This window comes from Rutidosis leptorrhynchoides, chromosome 10, assembly GCF_046630445.1.
Source record: "Rutidosis leptorrhynchoides isolate AG116_Rl617_1_P2 chromosome 10, CSIRO_AGI_Rlap_v1, whole genome shotgun sequence".
Taxonomy (NCBI): domain Eukaryota; kingdom Viridiplantae; phylum Streptophyta; class Magnoliopsida; order Asterales; family Asteraceae; genus Rutidosis; species Rutidosis leptorrhynchoides.
The window spans coordinates 26,570,594-26,582,938 of record NC_092342.1 but is presented as its reverse complement, the minus strand read 5'-3'; positions in this window follow the sequence as shown (position 1 = coordinate 26,582,938).

Sequence of the window (12,345 nt, the reverse complement as noted above, 5' to 3'; positions counted from 1 at the left end):
TAACGTGTTCTGAAAGCAGTCTTTGGAATATCATCTTCTTTCACCCGCATTTGATGATACCCGGAACGTAAGTCAATCTTTGAATAAACAGACGAGCCTTGTAGTTGATCAAATAAGTCGTCGATTCTCGGTAGTGGGTAGCGGTTCTTGATGGTAAGTTTGTTCAACTCTCGGTAGTCGATACACAACCTGAATGTACCATCTTTCTTCTTGACAAACAAAACAGGAGCTCCCCACGGTGATGTGCTTGGTCGAATGAAACCACGCTCTAAAAGTTCATGTAATTGGCTTTGCAGTTCTTTCATCTCGCTGGGTGCGAGTCTGTAAGGAGCACGAGCTATTGGTGCAGCTCCTGGTACAAGATCTATTTGAAATTCAACGGATCGATGTGGGGGTAATCCCGGTAATTCTTTCAGAAATACATCGGGAAATTCTTTTGCAATGGGAACATCATTGATGCTCTTTTCTTCAGTTTGTACTTTCTCGACGTGTGCTAGAACAGCATAGCAACCTTTTCTTATTAGTTTTTGTGCCTTAAAATTACTAATAAGATGTAGCTTCGTATTGCCCTTTTCTCCGTACACCATTAAGGGTTTTCCTTTTTCTCGTATAATGCGAATTGCATTTTTGTAACAAACGATCTCTGCTTTCACTTCTTTCAACCAGTCCATACCGAATATCACATCAAAACTCCCTAACTCTACTGGTATCAAATCAATCTTAAATGTTTCGCTAACCAGTTTAATTTCTCGATTCCGACATATATTATCTGCTGAAATTAATTTACCATTTGCTAATTCGAGTAAAAATTTACTATCCAAAGGTGTCAATGGACAACTTAATTTAGCACAAAAATCTCTACTCATATAGCTTCTATCCGCACCGAATCAAATAAAACGTAAGAAGATTTATTGTCAATAAGAAACGTACCCGTAACAAGCTCCGGGTCTTCTTGTGCCTCTGCCGCATTAATATTGAAAACTCTTTCGCGGCCTTGTCCATTCGTGTTCTCCTGGTTCGAGCAATTTCTAATAATGTGGCCCGGTTTTCCACATTTATAACAAACTACATTGGCATAACTTGCTCCGACACTACTTGCTCCGCCATTACTCGTTCCGACACCATTTGTTCCTTTCGTTCTATTAACCCCTGGTCCGTAGACCTCACACTTCGCCGCGCTATGACCATTTCTTTTACACTTGTTGCAAAATTTGGTGCAGAACCCCGAGTGATACTTTTCACACCTTTGGCATAGCTGCTTCTGATTGTTGTTGTTGTTGCGGTTATTATTGTTGTTGGGATGATTGTTGTAGTTGCTGTTGTTGTTGTTGTTGTTGTTGTTGTTGTTGGGCCGTTTGTTGTAGTTGCGATTGATGTTGCGATTGTTGGGATAATTGTTGCGATTATTGTTGTAATTGCTGTTGTTGTTGTATTGGTGATTCTTATCACCGTTTTCCTCCCACTTTCTTTTGACTTGCTTCACATTGGCCTCTTCAGCAGTCTGTTCTTTAATTCTTTCTTCAATCTGGTTCACTAGTTTGTGAGCCATTCTACATGCCTGTTGTATGGAGGCGGCCTCGTGTGAACTTATATCTTCTTGGATTCTTTCCGGTAATCCTTTCACAAACGCGTCGATCTTCTCTTCCTCATCTTCGAATGCTCCCGGACACAATAGGCACAATTCTGTGAATCGTCTTTCGTACGTGGTAATATCAAATCCTTGGGTTCGTAACCCTCTAAGTTCTGTCTTGAGCTTATTGACCTCGGTTCTGGGACGGTACTTCTCGTTCATCAAGTGCTTGAATGCTGACCACGGTAGTGCGTACGCATCGTCTTGTCCCACTTGCTCTAGATAGGTATTCCACCATATTAACGCAGAACCTGTGAAGGTATGCGTAGCGTACTTTACTTTGTCCTCTTCAGTACACTTACTTATGGCAAACAACGATTCGACCTTCTCGGTCCACCGTTTCAATCCGATCAGTCCTTCGGTTCCATCAAATTCCAAAGGTTTGCAGGCAGTGAATTCTTTGTAGGTGCATCCTACACGATTTCCTGTACTGCTAGATCCAAGGTTATTGTTGGTATGTAGCGCAGCCTGTACTGCGGCTATGTTTGAAGCTAGAAAAGTACGGAATTTCTCTTCATTCATATTCACGGTGTGTCGAGTAGTCGGTGCCATTTCCTTCAAAATAGTCAAATGGAACAAGTTAATCATAGAGAATATTAAGAGTAGTTAATAGTATTTCGTAGCATTTTTATAAAAGCTTTTTCTTCATATTAGCGTTTTATAAGTTTAAATTCGGGTAGTACCTACCCGTTAAGTTCATACTTAGTAGCTAATATACAATTCAACTACTACAATTCTATATGAAAAACTGATTATAATAATATTTCGCGTTCAAACTTTTATACAATATTTTACAAACTTACAATACCGCTTATTTTACATAAAGCATGAAATATAGCACACAATAACTTTGATACAAGATAGTTGTGAAGATAATTCTAGCTAGTACACAAGTCGTTCAGCAGAGGCAATAAAGACACGTAATTCATACGTCCAGAAACAAGTCATGCATTCTGGTTTTACTAGGACTACTTCCCATCCTTGGTCTTGTGGAACATAACCATTATGGCCGTTGATAAGACAGCGTGTTGTAACGTCGTCAAAGGGACGAGGGTTACGTAATGTCCAACAGTCCCGTAACAATCTAAAAACCTCATTTCTTACCCCAATTACCGACTCCGTCACTTGTGGGAACGTTTTGTTTAATAGTTGTAGGCCGATGTTCTTGTTTTCACTTTGGTGAGAAGCGAACATTACTAATCCGTAAGCATAACATGCTTCTTTATGTTGCATGTTAGCCGCTTTTTCTAAATCACGAAGTCCAATATTCGGATATATTGAGTCAAAATAATTTCTTAATCCATTGCGTAAAATAGCATTTGGGTTCCCCGCAATATATGCGTCAAAGTAAACACATCGTAACTTATGGATTTCCCAATGTGATATCCCCCATCTTTCGAACGAAAGCCTTTTATAAACCAAGGCATTCTTGGAACGTTCTTCGAATGTCTTACAAACTGATCTCGCCTTAAATAGTTGTGCCGAAGAATTCTGACCGACTCTAGACAAGATTTCATTAATCATGTCTCCTGGTAGGTCTCTTAAAATATTGGGTTGTCTATCCATTTTATGTTTTTATACTGTATAATATACAAGAGTTAGATTCATAAAAAAAAATACTTATTATATATCAGAGAGAGAGATTGATTTTTTTATGTGTTGAACTCGGCAGCAAGCTCATGCCTTTTATAGGAAATTTTGATCCTGGTGTGCTCCGCGATCGTGGAGGTTTAAGCCTTCATAGCTCCGCGAGTGCGGAGGTCCGAAATCCAGCTCACAATATTTTGGATCCTAGCTTTGTCGACGTAATTTAATAAATATATATAATATATAAGTAATTTATATAATTATTTAAATATTATATTATATTCTTGTGCATAGTTGACTCATAATTTTTAGTCCGTTGCGTCGGGCGTTGATAGTTGGCTCAGGTCCCGGTTCTGGATTTTCGAACGTCCTTTCGTATAATTTAATATCTTGTACTTTGCGTTCCGCAACTTGTACTCTTGTCATTTTTAGACGTTTCTCATCAATAATTTGAACCACTTGAATTGTATCTTGTACAATTGAGCTTTTTGGATGTTTGCGTCTTCAAATCGTTGTTTTCGCCTTTTGTCTTCGCACTTATTTAATATAAATGATTACAACTTAAAATAGGACAATTACAACTAAATAATTTACATATTGGGAGTATATTGCTACTAAATATATGTTCATTTAGAACACTATCAAATATCCCCACGCTTGAGCGTTGCTTGTCCTCAAGCAATACAGAACTTGAAATTAAATTACACGAATCACTTCTTTATTCTTCACACTTTATACATCAGTGATTTTGATACGGCGGTATGAACAATGATAGTAACGATGTGGTTTACAGTCCCACATAACTATGAAAATTTAGATCCTTTAAGGAAATTGGATCTTTATGAAAACATTTGATCTTTTGAAAATTCAATCTAGCTTTTACCCTAGATAGGTTTTCCGGAATAACCCTTCACCGGTGTTTGCAAAATATTTTTGTGGGTTTTGTGGGTATCAGATTTTAAAATTTTAGCTCAAAACTTGCGGTTTTGTGTCACCCACTTTCTAACCTTGTATTAGGAAAGCAACACGTCCAGTATACTTGCTCCGTATATTACCTTTCGGCAAACTACCGTCCGGTTGTAAAGGAAAGCGTTGAACAAGCAACTGTTAAGGCAATGTCTAATGACATGCATTTGATTATGGTCCAAAAACGTGTCGGATGCTATTACTATCCTTTGTAGGAGCAATAGTAAAGATCATCCTATGATTTTTCGGTCTGGCACAAGGTCCTGTCTTCGACCATGCTATGCAACCACCGTTCTTACGGTTGACACCCGATTTGGTTCAGGTGACCTAATGAATTCCAGGTGAATTTCTAGGATTTTACGTTCAATGGTAATGAGCGCATTGAAAATAGGTTTTCAGAAAACAAATCGGTTTTAATTTTGATCAAAATATTTTCTCGTTCAAGCTCGAGTTTAGATATCATTGAATTCCATGAGTTTGTAATTCTCAATCTTTAATGTCAATCTCAAGGATTGAGTAATATCAGGCTTAGAAGCTGATTTTTAATCTTTAAGGAGATTATCCTTTCTGGGGGTCTGATTCATTAGTCTTATCAAGCTAATTTGCACGGCGCCCTCCCCATTTTACGAGACAGATCCTCTCATGGTTAGGATAAGTCTGACCACATGGCGACCCTGTTTGATGAAATGTCCCATTCTTATTGATTAAAAACGTTCCATATTAATTGATTTCGTTGAGAGGTTTTGACCTCTATATGAGACGTTTTTCAAAGACTGCATTTATTTTTAAAACAAACCATAACCTTTATTTCATAAATAAAGGTTTAAAAAGCTTTACGTAGATTATCAAATAATGATAATCTAAAATATCCTGTTTACACACGACCATTACATAATGGTTTACAATACAAATATGTTACATCGAAATCAGTTTCTTGAATGCAGTTTTTACACAGTATCATACAAACATGGACTCCAAATCTTGTCCTTATTTTAGTATGCAACAGCGGAAGCTCTTAGTATTCACCTGAGAATAAACATGCTTTAAACGTCAACAAAAATGTTGGTGAGTTATAGCTTTAACCTATATATATCAAATTGTAACAATAGACCACAAGATTTCATATTTCAATATACATCCCATACATAGAGATAAAAATCATTCATATGGTGAACACCTGGTAACCGACATTAACAAGATGCATATGTAAGAATATCCCCATCATTCTGGGACACCCTTCGGATATGATATAAATTTCGAAGTACTAAAGCATCCGGTACTTTGGATGGGGTTTGTTAGGCCCAATAGATCTATCTTTAGGATTCGCGTCAATTAGGGTGTCTGTTCCCTAATTCTTAGATTACCAGACTTAATAAAAAGGGGCATATTTGATTTCGATAATTCAACCATAGAATGTAGTTTCACGTACTTGTGTCTATTTTGTAAATCATTTATAAAACTTGCATGTATTCTCATCCCAAAAATATTAGATTTTAAAAGTGGGACTATAACTCACTTTCACAGATTTTTACTTCGTCGAGAAGTAAGACTTGGCCACTGTTGATTCACGAACCTATAACAATATATACATGTATATTAAAGTATGTTCAAAATATATTTACAACACTTTTAATATATTTTGATGTTTTAAGTTTATTAAGTCAGCTGTCCTCGTTAGTAACCTACAACTAGTTGTCCACAGTTAGATGTACAGAAATAAATCGATAAATATTATCTTGAATCAATCCACGACCCAGTGTATATGTATCTCAGTATTGATCACAACTCAAACTATATATATTTTGGAATCAACCTCAACCCTGTATAGCTAACTCCAACATTCACATATAGAGTGTCTATGGTTGTTTCGAAATATATATAGATGTGTCGACATGATAGGTCGAAACATTGTATACGTGTCTATGGTATCTCAAGATTACATAATATACAATACAAGTTGATTAAGTTATGGTTGGAATAGATTTGTTACCAATTTTCACGTAGCTAAAATGAGAAAAATTATCCAATCTTGTTTTACCCATAACTTCTTCATTTTAAATCCGTTTTGAGTGAATCAAATTGCTATGGTTTCATATTGAACTCTATTTTATGAATCTAAACAGAAAAAGTATAGGTTTATAGTCGGAAAAATAAGTTACAAGTTGCTTTTGTAAAGGTAGTCATTTCAGTCGAAAGAACGACGTCTAGATGACCATTTTAGAAAACATACTTCCACTTTGAGTTTAACCATAATTTTTGGATATAGTTTCATGTTCATAATAAAAATCATTTTCTCAGAATAACAACTTTTAAATCAAAGTTTATCATAGTTTTTAATTAACTAACCCAAAACAGCCCGCGGTGTTACTACGACGGCGTAAATCCGGTTTTACGGTATTTTTCGTGTTTCCAGGTTTTAAATCATTAAGTTAGCATATCATATAGATATATAACATGTGTTTAGTTAATTTTAAAAGTCAATTTAGAAGGATTAACTTTTGTTTGCGAACAAGTTTAGAATTAACTAAACTATGTTCTAGTGATTACGAGTTTAAACCTTCGAATAAGATAGTTTTATATATATGAATCGAATGATGTTATGAACATCATTACTACCTCAAGTTTAGTAGGTAAACCTACTGGAAGTAACAAGAAATGATCTAGCTTCAAAGGATCTTGGATGGCTTGAAAGTTCTTGAAGTAGGATCATGACACAAAACAAGTTCAAGTAAGATTTTTACTCGAATTAAGATAGTTTATAGTTATAGAAATTGAATCAAAGTTTGAATATGAATATTACCTTGAATAAGAAAGATAACCTACTGTATATAACAAAGGTTTCTTGATCTTAGATGATTACTTGGAATGGATTAGAAAGCTTGGAAGTAAATTAGTAAACTTGAAGGGATTTTTGAAGTGTTCTTGAAGTGTTCTTCCTATGATGATTATAGCTTGATTCTTGAAGTGATTTTTGATGAAGATGATGATTAACTACTGGAAAAATACGTTCATAATAGTGTGTGTGTGTGTGTGTTGAGAGAGAATTAGAAAGAGAATTGGAAGTGAAATGGAGTGAATGATGGGTGGTAATTGGTGAGTGGTGAGTGGGGTTAAAAGGAGTTCTAGTTAGTTGACTAGCTCATGGTAGAAGTTAAAATTGATTAGTCATACATGACATAATCAAGAGTGGAATCCCATGCTAGTTCCTATTGGTATATACCCATAGTAAGTACGTTTTGAAGCTGTGTATAATACGGGTAAGAATACGACTAGAATTCTTGATGAAAGAAAAGAATGAGAAAGTAACTGTAACCATTTTCGTTAAGTATGAGTGTTTTGATATATGTCTTGAAGTCTTCCAAAAGTATTTTAATACATCTAAATACACTACATGTATATACATTTTAACTGAGTCGTTAAGTCATCGTTAGTCGTTACATGTAAGTGTTGTTTTGAAACCTTTAAGTTAACGATCTCAATTAATGTTTTTAACCCATTGTTTATTATATCTAATGAGATGTTAAATTATTATATTATCATGATATTATGATATATTAATATATCTTAATATGATATATATACATTTAAATGTCGTTACAATGATAATCGTTACATATATGTCTCGTTTCGAAATCCTTAAGTTAGTAGTCTTGTTTATATGTATATAACTCATTGTTAATATACTTATGGAGATACTTACTTATCATAATCTCATTTTAACCATATGTATATCCATATATATATCGTCATGTCGTTTTTACAAGTTTTAACGTTCGTGAATCGCCGGTCAACTTGGGTGGTCAATTGTCTGTATGAAATATATTTCAATTAATCAAGTCTTAACAAGTTTGATTGCTTAACATGTTGGAAACATTTACTCATGTAAATATCAATCTCAATTAATATATATAAACATGGAAAAGTTCGGGTCACTACATTTGATGCTGAGGTCCGTGGATTTTCTGCTGATTTTAGAGATGACTTTTCTAGATTTTTCATCAACCTACAGCTGGTCTGGACGACAACTTCTTAACCTAAATTAAGAAGCGCGTTTCTTTTTCGGAAGACTTTACTTCCTTTTAATGATGGAATTGATTCATCGTGTAGATCCATCTATTCTTTCAAAAGTATTACAATAAATCGGGTAAAACAGTTAATTTAGTCCAAAACAAAAGCACCTGCAATAACTTTACAGAAACATGTGATAGATAGTTTTTAATTGAATAGCTTGGTACATTCTCCCCACACTTGGCTTTTTTCATGCGTCTTTTTATATCTTAATAAATAAATTCAAGCGTTTTAGTTGTTTCTCAATTTATGTCCTTTCCGAGGTAACAATAATTTCGGCATTAACACCTAGTTTTATCGTTCATAAATATGTATAAACATGCTTTTGAATTCATTTAGTTGAAAATTTTTAAAATTTTCACTTTTAAAATTTTCGCAATATTTAGAAAATAAGCCAAGTATAAACCCGAGAGAATTTATAACCCTTCCCCACACTTGATATCATGCAATGCCCTCATTTGCATGAAATTAGACTCTAATTATAAATTCATGAGGGTGATTAGTGTAGAAAAGTGATTGAAAATACCTAGTTTGTAATTACAAAGCTCGTCGAATGATAGATGGCGCGCCTCATCGTTCATTCCTTCTTGTTTTATCACACATGTTTTTCTTCAAAAACATTTGCTTTTCTGAAGTGTTTGCTAATTTTTGCAAATGCGTCTTTTACCCTTATGTAGCGACCCGACCAAAACCGTTATTGACGGCGTCGTTAACTTAGGTCCCGTTGCGTGGTCGTAGTCCCTATATGAGACTCGTTTGACCAAAATTATGTCGCGTTCATTTGAAAGGTACAAAGTTTAGTTTAACAAACGGATCAACAATAAGTTTAAGTTTACAAAGTTATAAAGTATGAATGAAATAACTTGCGACATAATTAGTTTGAAACCACAGTTGCTATAAATAGCGTAAGTAAGTGGACAAAAGTTTGATTCCAAAAATGCTATCCCTAGCGTATGCATGCATGGTAGACTCCAATCAAGTAATCAAAGAGTGCGGAAGCATGTAACAAATAGCCATGTGAAAACCTGAGAAAACATAGAAGAATCTGTCAACGCAAAAACGTTGGTGAAATCATAGGTTTAAGTAAGTGAGTAAAAGTAAAGTAAGTCGAACCACAAGATTTGCAAAGTTGAAATAATAGTAGTACATTCTAAAAGTTAATATTCACGAGCACCCAATTATCAAAGCTTAACGTTCCGTCCGTTGAATACCCCATCAATTAGTGCTAGAACAACACTGTTCCCGAAAATATATTTCATCCGTAGACGGTAGCGAACCGTCAAGGATGAGGGTTGTCAACCCAATATGGCCATATAACATAAGTTCTCGCTTACACCATCTGATGTAACTAATGATAATCGGATTGAGGATTTTTGTTCTAAACTCGTATGTAGAATGTTTGTTTTCCCGTTCTTGTGTTCACTTAGTTCAAAAGAATCGTTTATGTTTTCTCATCCCAAAAGTAAGTTCAAAAGAGTAAAAAGTGGGACTATGATCTCACCTCGAGTGCACGAGTATAAAGGTACTTCAACAAGTAAACGTGTGCATGAAAGTTGCTTAGCCTTGACCTAAACAAGTAAGTTATATCAATTAACCGGTTACGACACAAGGTCGGGTGAAATGTGTTCAATTAGTCCTATGGCTCGTTACGACTCGATTAAGTATAGCATGTGAATCACGTTGTCAAGTTTCATACAAGAAACAAGTATAAAAGCATGTTAGAATGATTGTATAAAAGTTTGGTTAAGTTTGACTAAAAGTCAAACTTGGTCAAAGTCAACGAAAAAGTCAACACGTTCGGGTTCGGTCCCGAACTATTTTTCTGAGGTTTTTATTCATATATAAGCATATTAGAACAAGTTTCATGTGAATCGGAGGTCGGTAGCTAGTCAAACATTTCGCGTGAAATGTGACAAAGTGAGCAGAATCTGGCCAGGCGATTCTGCGCGCCGCGCGGGTATGTGGCGCGCCGCGCCACTACCTGGGCAGAGAATTCTGGTCAGTTTTTCCAAGTGTGCACGAACCAAAACCTTTTCCAACCCAATTCTTGACCCGCAAACACTTATAATGCCTATCGTATATCGTCGAAAAGGTATTTTGACGAGGAATACAACTAACCACATATCATCAATCAAAAACATCATTTACAATAACCGAAAACTCGTCAATTGATCATGAAAGGTTTATTTTCAAAGTTTCAAGTTCGTAAAACGTATTTTATGATTCGGGAATCCAATTTACACATACGATATGCCGTTTTGAAGGTAATGAAGCATACATTACAACTAAACACTTACTAATAACATTTCATGGCATTCGAAACATCAAAAGCTCGTTTTAAGTCTATCAAACCCTAACCAAAATCCGCAAAAATCAATATTCATGTTTTTGAAGTTTCCTTAATCAACCTACGCATCAAAACGAAGCTAGTGATACTAGTAACACAATTAAAACATGAACTTTAACAATTTAACAACATTAACTCATCCAAAATCAAAGATTTAGCACACCCATTTCAAATGTTCAAACTAGTTACTCAAAACAACGAATCGAGCAAACAAAACATATATTCATGTTATACACGAGCCATAGACACTAACTAACACCATTTCAAGTCAAAAACACGAATTTAGAGAAATCTAGAGTTTTAGAAATGTTACCCAAAATCAATGAAGTTAGTATCAAATCGTAGAGGATGATGAGAGGATCAAGAATATGTAGTCGGATTTGTTGTGAGCTTCCAAGATTGAATTTAGATGATGAATGAATGGAATGGGTTTGTGTGTGTGTTCTTGAGATGGAGAGAAAAGAGAGGAGGGAGATGATGGAATGAATGAAAAATGGGTTGACTAGTTGACCTAGTCAACTAGTTTGCCCATTTGGCAACTCCGGTCCCTTGAGTTTCAAAGTGGGTGCGGGATTTAACCGATCGAATATTTTTAAAACGCTCGAGTAAACGGGTGATGTCAAAATTAAATAGCGGAAATATAATGAACGTTACTCACAGAAACTATTAATTTAAATACGAAAGATTATGTTTAAAAAAAAAAAGACGGTGTTAAAATTAAATTTAACGGAAAAACGCGGGATGTTACATTATCCACACCTCAAAAGAAATTTCGTCCCGAAATTTAGTTGGAAGTAGTAGTTGTTGAATCTTCCCCAGATCTTGTGTTGCCAATTCTACGAATGAGAGAGAAGTACGTCCTAGGGTATTTCAACGAATTTTGACGGTCGGGATCATATGTTGTTTTAAGGTTTGGCTTCACGATTTATGGTTTCAACCGGTCCTCCTAGGAAGTGAGGGTTATCGTCGATAGTGAGTTCATCAAAGGAGATAACAAGTTCTTGTTTCGCAAAACACGTCTTTGAGTTGATACATCGAATGTAGGATAACGGAGACCCAAAATGAGTCAGAAAAGTCTAAACGGCTAGCGACAGGTCCAAAACACCCCAAGAATTTAAAGGATCAAAATATCGCGGATTTAGCTTCCTACGTTTTCCCGAAACGGATTGCACCTTTCCAAGGTGCGACTTCTAACGTGACGCGGTTTCCCACGTGGAATTTGAAATGTTTACGTCTAACATCGGCGTAGCTCTTGGTGATTACGAGTCGCGTAGGGTTTTGCCTGAATATGAATAAATTTTCTCGGTTGCTCATGAATAACCTCGGCCCCGGTGAATTGATCATCGTTTACTTGGTTCGACAAAGGAGAATGACGTTTCCGGTCACATGTGGTTTCAAAAGGAGTGACGTTAAAACTCGAATGAAAATCATTGTAGTACGAGGATTCGGTTTAAGGAAAATACTTTTCTCAAGTAAATTTGAAGTTGGTAATACAAACTTGTATTATGGTTTCCAAGGTTTAAATCGCATGTTTGTTCGGTCCGTCGGGTTGTGGATGGTACGCGGTACTCATGTCTAAACGCGGTCCCGAGGCTTTTTGTAAGGCACTCCAAAATCTAGAAGTGAAACGAGGATCTCGATCCGAAATTTAAATGGAGATGGCACGCCGTGCCGAGCTATAATTTCTTAAAATATGTTTGAACAAGTTTCGTTCCTCAAAAGGTTCACGCCGCGGAAAATTTATCGG